Genomic DNA, 13,383 nt, shown 5'->3' on the forward strand with positions numbered 1-13,383 from the left:
CTATAACTCACTTTGGTCAATACTCCAAGCCACCTTTCTCTCCCTAAACTCCTCCCAGCCTAACCTTACTCGCAGTTGTAGGCTATGTTTCTCTGTCAATCCCCCTTTTTATGACGCTATAGCCCTTAAAACCTCATTTAATATTTCTAACGAAGACAATCCTCCCCAATGTCCTTGGAATACAACAAAAATCGGCTTCACCATGCAATCCGTTATTCACTCTGGGCATTGTATTGGTAACATTTCCCCTTCCTTAAAAAAGGTCTGTGCACAGTCGTCCTTTCCATCGCAGGGTAAATTCTATATTCCCCCAACAGGGGCAAAATGGCTGTGCTCTTCCACGGGGCTTACTCCTTGCGTATCAGCAAGAGCCCTCACTGAAACAAAAGAAATGTGCATCTTGGTGACTGTGTTGCCCCATATCCTTTTCCGTCCTAAGGAGGACCTCTATCACTATTGGGATGCACAGCTCCCAACTGCACACAGAGAAAAACGAGAAATTATTACTGCTGTTACCATTGCTTCTCTTTTAGGTTTTGCTGGCCTAGGCACCAGAATCGCCTCGCTTACCCTCCAACAACAGGGCCTCTCTAACCTCAGAGCTGCAGTAGACGAAAACTTAGCCCGTATTGAAACCTCTATCACCCATCTTGAAAAATCCCTTACATCTCTATCAGAGGTTGTTCTCCAAAATAGAAGAGGCTTAGACCTACTTTTTCTTAAACAGGGAGGGCTTTGTGCTGCATTAGGCAAGGAATGTTGCTTTTACACTGATTATTCTGGAATAGTTAGAGATTCCATGACCAAGCTTAGAGAAGGAATTGCAGACCGCAAGCGTGAACGGGAGGCCCAAGGAGGTCCCTCCTGGGGGTTCAATGGAATCCTCCCTTACCTCCTCCCTATATTAGGCCCCTTAATAACCATAATCCTTATAATATCTTTTGCTCCTTGGGCCATAAAAAGAATAATACAGCTAGTTAAGGATCAACTTGATTCTGCCCTAGGCAGGCCTATTCAAGTGCATTACCACCGGCTCCACCTCGCTGACCAAGGCATGAATCTAGACTACTTGAATGCTACCCACCCTGACGGGTAAAAATCCCCCTCCTACGGGAGCAGCATATAACTCAAAAGTATGCTTCTAGCTTATGCTATGATTGGTACCGCTGGGTGCAAGGCAAAGCACTGCAAAGGAGGGCCAAAACAATCAAAGGCCGTTTTTGAGCTCCTTGAGAAGTATGCCTCATTTGCATAGGGGTTTGCTCTGCACTAATCCCCCTCCCCAGAAAAACAGAGCCACAAACAACTTGGGGAATGAGGCCTCTATTTCCCCCAGCAGGTTAATGCCAAAGGAATGCTCAATCAGCATTCTTCCTCCATCCTTTTGAAAAACAAAGGGAGGAGATATTGGGGACAATTAAGGTAGCATATATAATATTCACCTTCGGTGATACCGGTAACATGCAACATGGCCGCCAGGGCTGATGCAAGAACAGCCTAAGCTATAATTAGCCTTCTTCAAGGAAGTAACAGTAGTTCCCACCTAAGCAGTAGCTAGTTCACGCCTAAACAGTAGCTGCCCATTGGCCATCCACCCCAGCAACAGCTTCCACCAATCCCAGACCCCCAGCAACAGCAACCGCCAATCCCCCCACGTTTGCCTTCCACCCTAGCAACAGCAGCAGCCAATCCTAGATCGCCACCCGTCCTTACTAGCCACTCCCTCCACCCTTAGAGTATATATACCCTGCCTCTTCAATAAAATTTTGCAGCTTGATCAGAAACCTGTCTTGCTGTCATTCCTCGTGTCTCTTGTCCCATACCATTCCTCCCTCACAGGACTCGGAGCCTCTGGTGAATGTCCCACGGGCCGGGACATACAGTACTACAAAATTTTAAAGTGAAATATGTAACGATAGTTTGTTTTTGAAAAAAAGAAAAATGTATTGTTGAAAGAGAACAGAGGAACATGCTATTATGAATCAAGATAGCTCCCCTTTTTAGCTTATGTATTTCAGTTTCAGCTTTTGAATAATGTATTTTCCAACTTCATCTCTTGCATTGGCTTTTAGTCTCTAGTAAAACTAAACTCCTCAGCAGTCCTCCATGCATAGTGTATTATTTTGCTCTATCATTTGCTTATACCAAACACTTATCTGGAATAACTCCCTCCTTTATCTTATCCTGGGTCTCCCACATCCTTCTTCCCCCACCCCAAGTGAATTCCTACTAAGACTTGAAGATTCAGTCTGGACTTAATCTTCTTTGATCTCTTTGATTTTTTTCACACCCCTTGCAGTTTGGGGTACCTTAGTATACACTTGTGGATATCTTTATCATTATACCCTCCAGGTTACCCTACAATTATCTTTGTGTGAGTCAATCAGCTCCAAAATACTGCATTCATCTAAGGATAGGGACATCTTATCTCTTTGTCCCCACTGCCCCGCATGTTGCTGATGGTCAATAAGTATTTGTAGAATGAATGAATGGGAGTGTGTCAGGGAATGGTAGGGAAGGCAGTGTGAGATTTGGAGAGAATGAAAGGGAAGGAAGATCTAGTGAATTGATTCAATCCTTTTTAATGATTCAATCCTTCAAAGGATTGAAATGATTCAATCCTTTTTAAATATAATGAAACATCTTTATGTGATGACCTATCCAGGCATACTCTCATTTTATTGCACTTTACTTAACTGGGCATATAGATTTGTATTTTTTTTTTACCAACTGAAGGTCTGTGGCAACCCTGAGTCAAGCACGTCCATCTGCACCATTTCCCAACAGCATGTGGTCACTTCATGTCTCTGTGTCCCATTTTTAAAATTCTCGTATTTAAAACTTTTTCATTATTATGAAATGTGGTCACTTCATGTCTCTGTGTTCCATTTTTTTTAATTCTCATATTTAAAACTTTTTCATTATTATTGTATCTGTTATGTTGATCTGTGATTCGTGATCTAAGTAATTTTCTGGTGTGCCAAGAAATGCCTCCATATAAGACAGTGAACTTAACTATGTTGTATGTGTTCTAACTACTCCAATGACTGACCATCCCCCTGCTTCTCAGGCCTCACTATTCCCTGAAACACAGCAATATTGAAGTTGGGCCCATAAGACTATAATGGCATCTAAGCTTTCATGTTTCAAGGAAGAGTAACATCTCTCTCACTTCATGTAAAAAGCTAGAAATGATTAAGTTTTGTGAGGAAGACATGTCAAAAGCTGAGAAAAGCCAAAAGCTAGGCCTCTTGTGTCAAACAGTTCACAAAACTGTGCATGCAAAGGAAGAGTAACTGGAGGAAATTAAAAATATTACTTCAAGGAACACAAAAATGATAAGAACGTTAAACAGCCTTATGGCTGGTACAGAGAAAGTTTTCGTGGTCTGAACAGATCATCAAACCAGTCACTACATTCTGTTAAGATTACGTCTAATCCATAGCAAGGCCCCAACTCTCTCCAATTCTATGAATGCTGAGAAAGTGAGAAAGCTGCAGAAGAAAAGCCTAAATATAGAAACGGTTGGTTCATGAGGTTAAAGGAAAGAAGCTGTCTCCATAACATCAAGGTGCAAAGTGAAGCAGCAACTTTTATGCTGACATAAAAGTTGCAACAACTTATCAAGAAGATCTAGCTAAGACAATCGATGAATATGGCTAGACTAAATAACAGATTTTCAATGAAATAGCCTTCAATTGGATGAAGAGGCCATCTAGGACTTTTCTAGCTAGAGAGAAGTCAATGCCTGGCTTCAAATCTTTAAAGGACAGTTTGACTCTCTTGTTAGGGACTAAAGCAGCTGGCATCTTTAAGATGAAGCCAATGCTCCTTTGCCATTATGAAAAGTCCTAGGACCCTTAAGAATCATGCTAAATCTACTCTGCCTGTGCTCTATAAATGGAACAACAAAGCCTCGCTAGGAAGAACATCCGTTTACAGCATGGTTTACTGAATAATTTAAGTCTACTGTTGAGACCCAAGTCTCAAAAAAGATTCCTTTCAAAAGATTACTGTTCAATGCACTGGGTCACCCAAGAGTTTCTGCTGGGATGTACAATGAGATAGATGTTTTCATGCCTGGTAAAACAACATTCTACTGACCATGGATCAAGGAGTAATTTTCACTTTTGAGTTTTACTGTTTAAGATACACATTTTGTTAATTGCCATGGATAGTAATTCGTCCACTGGATCTAGGCAAAGTAAACTGAAAAACTTCTGGAAAGGATTCACCATTCCACATGCCATTAAGAACATTCATTGATTCATGAGAGGAAGTAAAAATATTGATACTAACAGGAGTTTGGAAGAAGTTGATTCCAACCTTAATGGATGACTTTGAGGTATTGAAGAATTCAGTGGAGGAATTATCTGCAGGTGTGCTGGAAACAGCAAGAGAAATAGATTTAGAAGTGGAGCCTGAAGATGTATCTGAATTGCTGCAATCTCATGATAAAACCTGAAAGGATGAGGAGTCACTTTTTATACATAAGCAAAGAACGCGTTTTCTTGAGATGCAATATACTCGTGGATATTGTTGAAATTGCAACAAAGGATTTAGCTGATGACATAAACTTAGTTGATAAAGCAGCTTTGGGGTTTGAGAGGATTGACTCCAATTTTAATAGAAGTTCTATTGTAGGTAAAATGCTATCATACAGCATTGCAAGCTAAAGGAATTCTTCATGAAAGGAAGAGACAATTGATGAGGCAAACTTCACTGGTATCTTATTTTAAGAAATTGTCACAGCCATCCCAGTCTTCAGCAACCACCACCTGGGTCTATCAGAATCTATCAACATTGAGGCAAGATCCTCCACCAGAAAAAAGATTGTGACTCCCTGAAAGGTCCGATAATGGTCAACAGTTTTTAGCAATATTGTATTTTTAATTAAGGATGTACAGTGTTTTTTTAAAGACATAACAGTATCGCACACTTATTAGACTATAGCATGGAATAAACATAACTTTTATATGCACTGGGAAACCAAGAATTTAGTGTTATTCTCTTTATTATGATTTTTGCTTTATTATAGTGGTCTGAAACTGATAATTATCCCTGAGAATATGACTGGGCCTCATGCAATCAGTTGAACACCTTAAAAAACAAAAATCAAGGATATCCAGAAAATAACAAATGCTGCCTCAATACTGTCACTTAAAACTCCTGCCTGAGTTATCAGCCTGCTAGCCTGCCCTATACTTTTCAGACTGTAATCTGCAAAATGACCTTCTGCCTGAATTTCTGATTTGATGGCCTGCTAATTGGATTTTGGACTTGCCCACTGCTACACTTTCTCCCCTCCTCATGTATATGCAAGATTTTATATATATTATAATCTGTATGTTATATATATTATAATCTGTATGTTATGAATGTTTATGATCTATTCAGCTGCTTTTCTGGAGAACTCAGACTGATGCAAATGTGATGTGCTACAGGAAATAATACAGAAGGGAGAGCAGATTAGGAGTGTCAGTGGAGGAGATAGTCCAATTTTAACTGGAATGATCAAGGTAAGTGGTTATCACTTGTGCATCAACTTGAATGAAATGAGGGCCCAGACCATATAAAGCCTTAAAAGCCGTTGTAAGGACTTTAGCCTTTGAGAAATGGGATCCACTGGAAGGTTCTGAGGAGAAAAATTTGCTACTGTGTTTATACTAGAATTTAGACAGTTAATGATGGAAGCAGGGAGATTGTTGGGGGGGGTGGTTTGCAACAATTCAGATAAGATGATGCTGGCAACAGTGGGAACAGTGATAAGTGGCCAGACTCTGGAAATATTCTGAAGGTAGAGGCAACAGGACTTCCTGGATATATGTTGAGAATGAAGTCAAGTTTCTTACTTAGCAACCAGAAGGATGGAGTTGCCATTTTTTGCGAATAGAAAAACTGCAAGAGGAGCACAATGAAGGGAGTGAGTGAAATCAGGCTTTCAGTTAGGACTATGTCAAGACTGAGATACCTATTAAGTATCCAAGTGGAATGCTGAGTAGGCATTTGAACACGTGAGTCAAAGATCAGAGGTGGATCTATAAACATTTGGGGATCATTAGCATACAGATTTTTTTTTTCTACATTATGATGGTCTGAGCATAAATAGAGAAAAAGAGAAGGTGCACGTACAGGTCCCTGGGGAATGCCACAGTTAGGCAGCCATTCAGGATAATATTGGAGACCAGAAAAAGCACGTGATGTGCTAGCTATATAGAAAGCTACCATAGTTGCTATGACACAAAGCCCCTTTGTAAATGAAAAAAGTAGAAGAACAAACCCCCAAAATACTATTTTTATTCTTTTTATGGACAAAAGTACATGTGTACATTCTAGGGGTCAGGTTCTTAGTGTTCAAGTGACTGCAGGCAACAAAGAGCTGTTATATGGTATCTGTGACATCAAAAAAATGTGGAAATGCCCCCAGTACTTTCTGTTACCAGAAGCACAACTTTAGGGTTTAGAATTTAAAACTCTAAACTAAGTTTTAAAAATAAGTTCTTAAAAACAGTGAGAGCCTACCTAACTATCTTGGAAAACATTTTTCTGAATAAAGGGCAGAGAGGTAGCTTAAGTAACTAAGTTCTGGCCTCTTCTGCTTTGGGTGGGAGTACCTTAACAAGATGAAAGGAACAGTTTCACACAGGAACAGGGGCGGGGTGCAGGACTGGCTGATAGAGAGCTGAGTCATGCTGCCCAGTGACTTGGGAGCAGAAGCAGCACTGCCTGGAATGAGATATGTTAGAATGTTAAAGCATAGAGTAATGCAGTACAGCATAATGGTTACCAGCATAAGTTCTCAACTCTGGTTTCTTTGCTATGAATTCCAGCTGCACTATTTACTAGCAGTGGAACTTTGGCAAGTTAATCATCTGGGTCTGTTTCTGCTCCAAAAAACGGGAATCTATCTCAATATATAGCTATGAGGTAAAAGAAATCAATAGTTTAAGAAAATTATGACACTATCAAAATGATAGTAGTCAGTTACTCTTATTTAGCTTCATTAACATTTTTTTTTTTTTTTTTACTTTTTTTTTTCCATTTTTATTGAGATTGTTCAGATACCATACAATTATCCAAAGATCCAAAGTGTACAATCACTTGCCCCTGGGTACCCTCATACAGCTGTGCATCCATCACACTTAATTTTTGTTCAATTTTTAGAAACTTTTCATTACTCCAGACAAGAAATAAAGTGAAAGATGAAAAAAGAAAAAAAGAAAAGGAAACTCTAAACCTCCCCTATCCCTAACCAACCCCCTCAATTGTTGACTCCTAGTATTGATTTAGTACGTTTGTTACTGTTTATGAAAAAATGTTGAAATACTACTAACTGTAGTATGTAGTTTGTAATAGGTATATAGTTCTTCCCTATATGCCCCTCTATTATTAACTTCTAATTGTATTGTCATACATTTGCTCTGGTTCATGGAAGCGATTTCTAGTATTTGTACAGTTGATCCTGGACATTGCCCACTATAGGATTCAGTTTTACACATTTCTATCTTTTGACCTCCAACTTTCCTTCTGGTGACATATATGACTCTGAGCTTCCCCTTTCCACCTCATTCACACACCATTCGGCGCTGTTAGTTATTCTCACATCTTGCTACCAACACCCCTGTTCATTTCCAAACATTTAAGTTCATCCTAATTGAACATTCTGCTCATACTAAACAAGAGCATCTACATTTCTTCCACAAGGCAGGAGGGAGAGTCAAAGAAGGTAGAGAGGCAAAAGAAAGAGGAAGCAAAAAAATGACAGCTAGGAAGCAGCAAAAGGAAAAATAACCTTAAATCAAAGTAGAATAAAGAATCAAACAATACCACCAATGTCAAGTGTCTAACATGCCTCCCCTATCCCCCCCTCGTATCTGCATTCACCTTGGTGTATCACCTTGTTACATTAAAGGAAGCATAATACAATGATTCTATTAGTTACAGTCTCTAGTTTATGCTGATTGCATCCCTCCCCCAATGCCTCCCCATTTTTAACACCTTGCAAGGTTGACATTTGCTTGTTCTCCCTCGTAAAAGAACATATTTGTACATTTTATCACAATTGTTGAATACTCTACATTTCACCAAGTTACACAGTCCCGGTCGTTATCTTTCCTCCTTTCTTGTGGTGTCTCACATGCTCCCCACCTTCCTCTCTCAACCGTATTCATAGTTACCTTTGTTCAGTGTACTTACATTGTTGTGCTACCATCTCCCAAAATTGTGTTCCAAACCACACACTCCTGTCTTCTATCACCCTGTAGTGCTCCCTTTAGTATTTCCTGTAGGGCAGGTGTCTTGTTCACAAAATCTCTCATTGTCTGTTTGTCAGAAAATATTTTGGGCTCTCCCTCATATTTGAAGGACAGCTTTGCTGGATACAGGATTCTTGGTTGGTGGTTTTTCTCTTTCAGCATCTTAAATATATCACACCACTTCCTTCTTGCCTCCATGGTTTCTGCTGAGAGATCCGCACATAGTCTTATTAAGCTTCCTTTGTATGTAATGGATCGCTTTTCTCTTGCTGCTTTCAGGATTCTCTCTTTGTCTTTGACATTTGATAATCTGATTATTAAGTGTCTTGGCGTAGGCCTATTCAGATCTCTTCTGTTTGGAGTACGCTGCGCTTCTTGGATCTGTAATTTTATATCTTTCATAAGAGATGGGAAATTTTCATTAATTATTTCCTCTATTATTGCTTCTGCCCCCTTTCCCTTCTCTTCTCCTTCTGGGACACCAATGATACGTACATTATTGTACCTTGGTTCATCCTTGAGTTCCCAGAGACGTTGCTCATATTTTTTCATTCTTTTCTCCATCTGCTCCTTTGCGTGTAGGCTTTCAGGTGTTTTGTTCTCCAGTTCCTGAGTGTTTTCTTCTGCCTCTTGAGATCTGCTGTTGTATGTTTCCATTGTGTCTTTCATCTCTTGTGTTGTGCCTTTCATTTCCATAGACTCTACTAGTAGGTTTTTTGAACTTTTGATTTCTGCCGTATACATGTCCAGTTCTTCCTTTACAGCCTCTATCTCTTTTGCAATATCTTCTCTAAACTTTTTGAATTGATTTAGCATTAGTTGTTTAAATTCCTGTATCTCAGTTGAAGTGTACGTTTGTTCCTTTGACTGGGCCATAACTTTGTTTTTCTTAGTGTAGGTTGTAATTTTCTGTTGTCTAGGCATGGTTTCCTTGGTTATCCAAATCAGGTTTTCCCAGACCAGAACAGGCTCAGGTCCCAGAGGGAAGAAATATTCAGTATCTGGTTTTCCTGCGGGTGTGTCTTAGAAAATTGCTCCACCCTTTGATGCCTCGGGTCACTGTGCTTTTCTGCCCAGCAGGTGACGCCTGTTAGCCTAGAATTCTTGGCTGGTGTGAGGAGGTGTGGCCGTGTTCCCCCAGGCTCTGGGGTCTGGTTCTGAATGGGAAGGGCCCCACCCCTTTCCTCCTAGAGAAGACAGAGCCCCCAGGTGGAGGTCATTAGCATTTCAGTGGTCTCACTCTCTGCTTGTGCTGTCTCCACCCTTCTCTGCTTCACAGCCCTGGAAACTGAAAATGACTGGGGCTTTCTCCACTGAGCCGAAAAAGAATCAGCTAGCCCCCTTCAGACCCAGTCCAAGGCTCTCCAAGGTCAATCGTCACCCAAAGCCTCTGTCTGTTTTTTGGGGCTGCGTACCTGTAGTGAGCAGTTCACACTCGCTACTTAAAACCCCAGTTGGAGCTCAGCTGAGCTGTATTCGCTTGCTGGGAGAGAGCTTCTCTCTGGCACCACGCGGCTCCGCAGCTCGGGCTATGGGGGAGGGGGTCTCCCGACCTGGTTCCGCAGGTTTTACTTACAGATTTTATGCTGTGTTCTCGGGCATTCCTCCCAATTCAGGTTGGTGTATGATGAATGGATGGTCTCGTTTGTCCCCCCTCAGTTATTCTGGATTATTTACTAGTTGTTTCTGGTTTTTTGTAGTTGTTCCAGGGGGACTACTTAGCTTCCACTCCTCTCTATGCCGCCATCTTGCCCGACTCTCCCATTAACATTTTAAATTATAAACTCATGGTTACAAAAAATGTGTAAAGTATAGAAGTGCTGGCAGAAAAATAATCACTGCAACGTTACTGGAAATAAAACACTTGGCGTCGTTTCATCTCTATTTTTCAAACAGTAGATGGCAAAAGCAGCATAAAAATCTTTAAATTTTATAACTGTGACTTAGTAATCTTTCCATTAAATAAGTGGGTATTCTTGGATCGGTTTTTAAATAACCTTATAACTTTGGTGGCTGTTACGGCACCTTGCTCCTCTCTGACATTAAATTATTTGGAGTGCTGTCTAGCGACACTGTAAGTCACGTCTGTGGCCCCAGAAAACTGTTCCTGGGACTCCTGGCGCGATATCGAACTACCGCCCGAGGTCGCCCACCCCGCTGTCCTCTAAGATACGCGCTGCGCCGTGAGCGTTACACACTAGGCGTACAAATGGAAATGAGGCAAACAATGGCTGTCCCTTTTTATTCCCCTCACATATTCCCAAGCTCCAGGGAACTCTTTCGGCCATAAGCCCCGGAAACGGAAACGGCTTTTTCTTAACCAACGCACGACGCGTCGTTTTGCTGGGAAACTTTACTGGGGCTGCCCGTATAGTTGCCTAAAAATATCCTACATGTCTGCGGTTTTTAAATTCCGAGACCTTTTACGGCTCCTCCTAATAAGTCGGCCGGCACTGAGTAAGCCAAAGCGGGGAAAACTCCAGTCAGTCCCTTCCTTGCATCAGTCATCCGCTGTCCCAAGACCAGGGCCTTCGTCTGCCTTCCCCGCTTCCGTTGCTACGCCTCAAGGGGGCCTGCATTTGGTTAGGCGCGACTTATGGCGTCTTTTGTTTTTTTGGACAAGATGGCGGTGGTCGGGACTGGAGTGAGTCTGGGGCATTCCCATCTTTCTTGCCAGGATCTTGCCAGCTTGGTAAGGTTTTCCTTAGGGGAGTATGTACAGCGAACTCGGCAGTGAGGGTGGCCGAGCCTGCCTGGAAGCCTTGGCGCTGCTCATCTTCGGGAGCTTAATGTTAGGGCGAGCCCCCTGTGCCAGGGCCCTAACGCGCCTGGCGGAACTGATGTGTGAGTGTGCTCTCATAGGACCTAGAGTTCCAGAAAGATTCGAATGGAAAGTCACTGTGCTAAAATTTCATGTTTTTAAACACTTTCATGTCTGTTAAGATCTGTGTTTTCACTTTTACGGGAATGGAGAGTGTCTGCATTCTTGTAGGTGTTGATGCTTTACAAGATTTGGGGCCAAATCTTTTAAGTTAAGGTAGTCTTTTCTGGGATTTATTACAAGTTGAATATTGTTTTTTGTAGTTAGTGGATCTTTAGTCGTCTGTTTTAACGAAGGGCTCTTAGTGTTTCCTACCCCAAAGATTCTGTCTCTGAGATAAAGGCTGCTTTTATGGAAAGGACACTGCCTATAAGTAATAGCCTGCATATGTGGTGGCAAGGTATAGATGGTAAATCCAAAGCCAGAGGAAAAATCCTGATTTCTAGTATTTGCAGTGGTTTCAACCTGTAGTTGTAAAAGCAATTTCTGGAGTAAAATACAATGTTTCATTGCAGGATGTTAACAAGTTGACGCTACTTTCTAATGAAGTTATCGGCAGGCAAGCCACAATTAAAGGTAAAAGTAACTTCGCATAGAGTATGACGTTTTGGAGTCCTCAAGTACCTGAATTCTGGCAGTTAATTTTAATCTCCTATGTAATTAATCTAATAAGTTTTATGGGGATTGAGATAAACAAGTAATTTTGAGTCATTGCGAGAAAAGCACTTGCTAGAAGGCTCCAAAAATGATGCCCATTCCTATCTCACAGGATGGGTGTAAAGAAAAAAAATTACATGAAAAAGGCAGTATGTCCCTTTGCATTCGTAGTAGGAGTTTGAGGAAGAAGTGAAAATTCTTGCTGCTCAAGACTGTAAAAGCAGAGTTTATGAGGGTGTTTTTAATATATCAGGTATTATTAAGTAAAGTATACATTTTTCTTGATTTTCATCCTTAGTAATTTAAAAGAAGCTACATTTATTTATTGTTTGAGAGTGTGGGCCTGTACAGACAGTAAAACATGCAAGTACTGAAAACTTATTAAAAAGTTATAAAACGTGTTCTAACAGCATCACTTTAACTTGGGTTTTCAGATTATTATGGTTTCCTTTGTTGGTATCAGGGATTGTCATCTTTACTTCATTCTGGAAATACTAGTTTATTTTTTAATATCAAATACGGGAATTTATTCTTTTCAGTGCGTGATTATTTTAAGTGAAGGTAGTCTTTTGTGGGATTTTTTTACAAGTTGAATGGCTTTTATTATTGAATATGGTTTTCAGGTAAGGGAGTTACATGGACTTCAGTCATGTCAGAGCAAGTTTTGGAAAGAATAGGTAAGAGGGGAAGTGAAATAGTTTATTATAGATTGACATGGTTACAGTAAGTTATGGCTTTGGTTTTAAAAATAATTGTATTCAGGAAATACTTGGTGTAATTGGATGCACATAAATTGATGTTTTTGTCTTTGGTAGGTACAGTTGGTCATGTTACTCATGGAAAATCCACAGTTATAAAAGCAGTTTCAGGAGTTCACACTGTGAGGTTCAAAAATGAACTGGAAAAAAATATTACAATTAAGCTTGGTTATACTAATACCAAGGTATAGTGTGGAACTGGAAACTATTTTATTTAAATTGTAAAATACACAAATAATAAATTCAGTCTTTTCATTGAAACCTTCAGATTTATAAGCTTGATGAACCAAATTGTCCTCCGCCAGAATGTTATAGATCTTGTGGAAGTAATACACCTGATGAGTTTCCTGTAGACATTCCAGGGATCAAAGGAAACTTCAGATTAGTCAGGTGATCATTTTTTGCTCTAAACACACTTATTTTGTATTGAATTTTTTGAAATACTTGCTATTGAATAATATTGCAATAACCTACTGGACTAACCAGTAAATGTAAATGACCTTTATTCATTAAAGAAAATACATCAGGTAGAGAAATAACAGTAGTGGTAATTATAACACAAATACAGTATTAAGATAGAGTTGACATGGAATTGATCTCTTTCCAGTAAATGCAAATGATATTAATCCACTTATTTGAAAATACTTTTGATTTTAACCACACAGACAGACCAAACTCTATGCTGTAGATGGGAGAGCCAGCACATATGAAACAGGTAATTCAGTAAGGCTAACAATAAAGGAATGGACCAGGGAGTACCAGAAAAATGAAAAGGAAAACTGGGCTTGTGTCCTTGATATCAAACAAAGTAAAATTTAACTCCTGATCATTAAAGGAGCAAAAGAAAGACATTTTAATTTTAAATCCACCATTCACAATAAAAATATAAACC

At 40.1% G+C, this 13,383-nt stretch overlaps 1 pseudogene; it reads left to right on the top strand.

The window, feature by feature from the left end:
* Nucleotides 1-10,878: 10,878 nt before the first annotated feature.
* Nucleotides 10,879-13,383, top strand: part of LOC119524119 — an 81,644-nt pseudogene continuing 79,139 nt past the window's right edge.

Source organism: Choloepus didactylus, chromosome Y (assembly GCF_015220235.1).
Source record: "Choloepus didactylus isolate mChoDid1 chromosome Y, mChoDid1.pri, whole genome shotgun sequence".
NCBI lineage: Eukaryota > Metazoa > Chordata > Mammalia > Pilosa > Megalonychidae > Choloepus > Choloepus didactylus.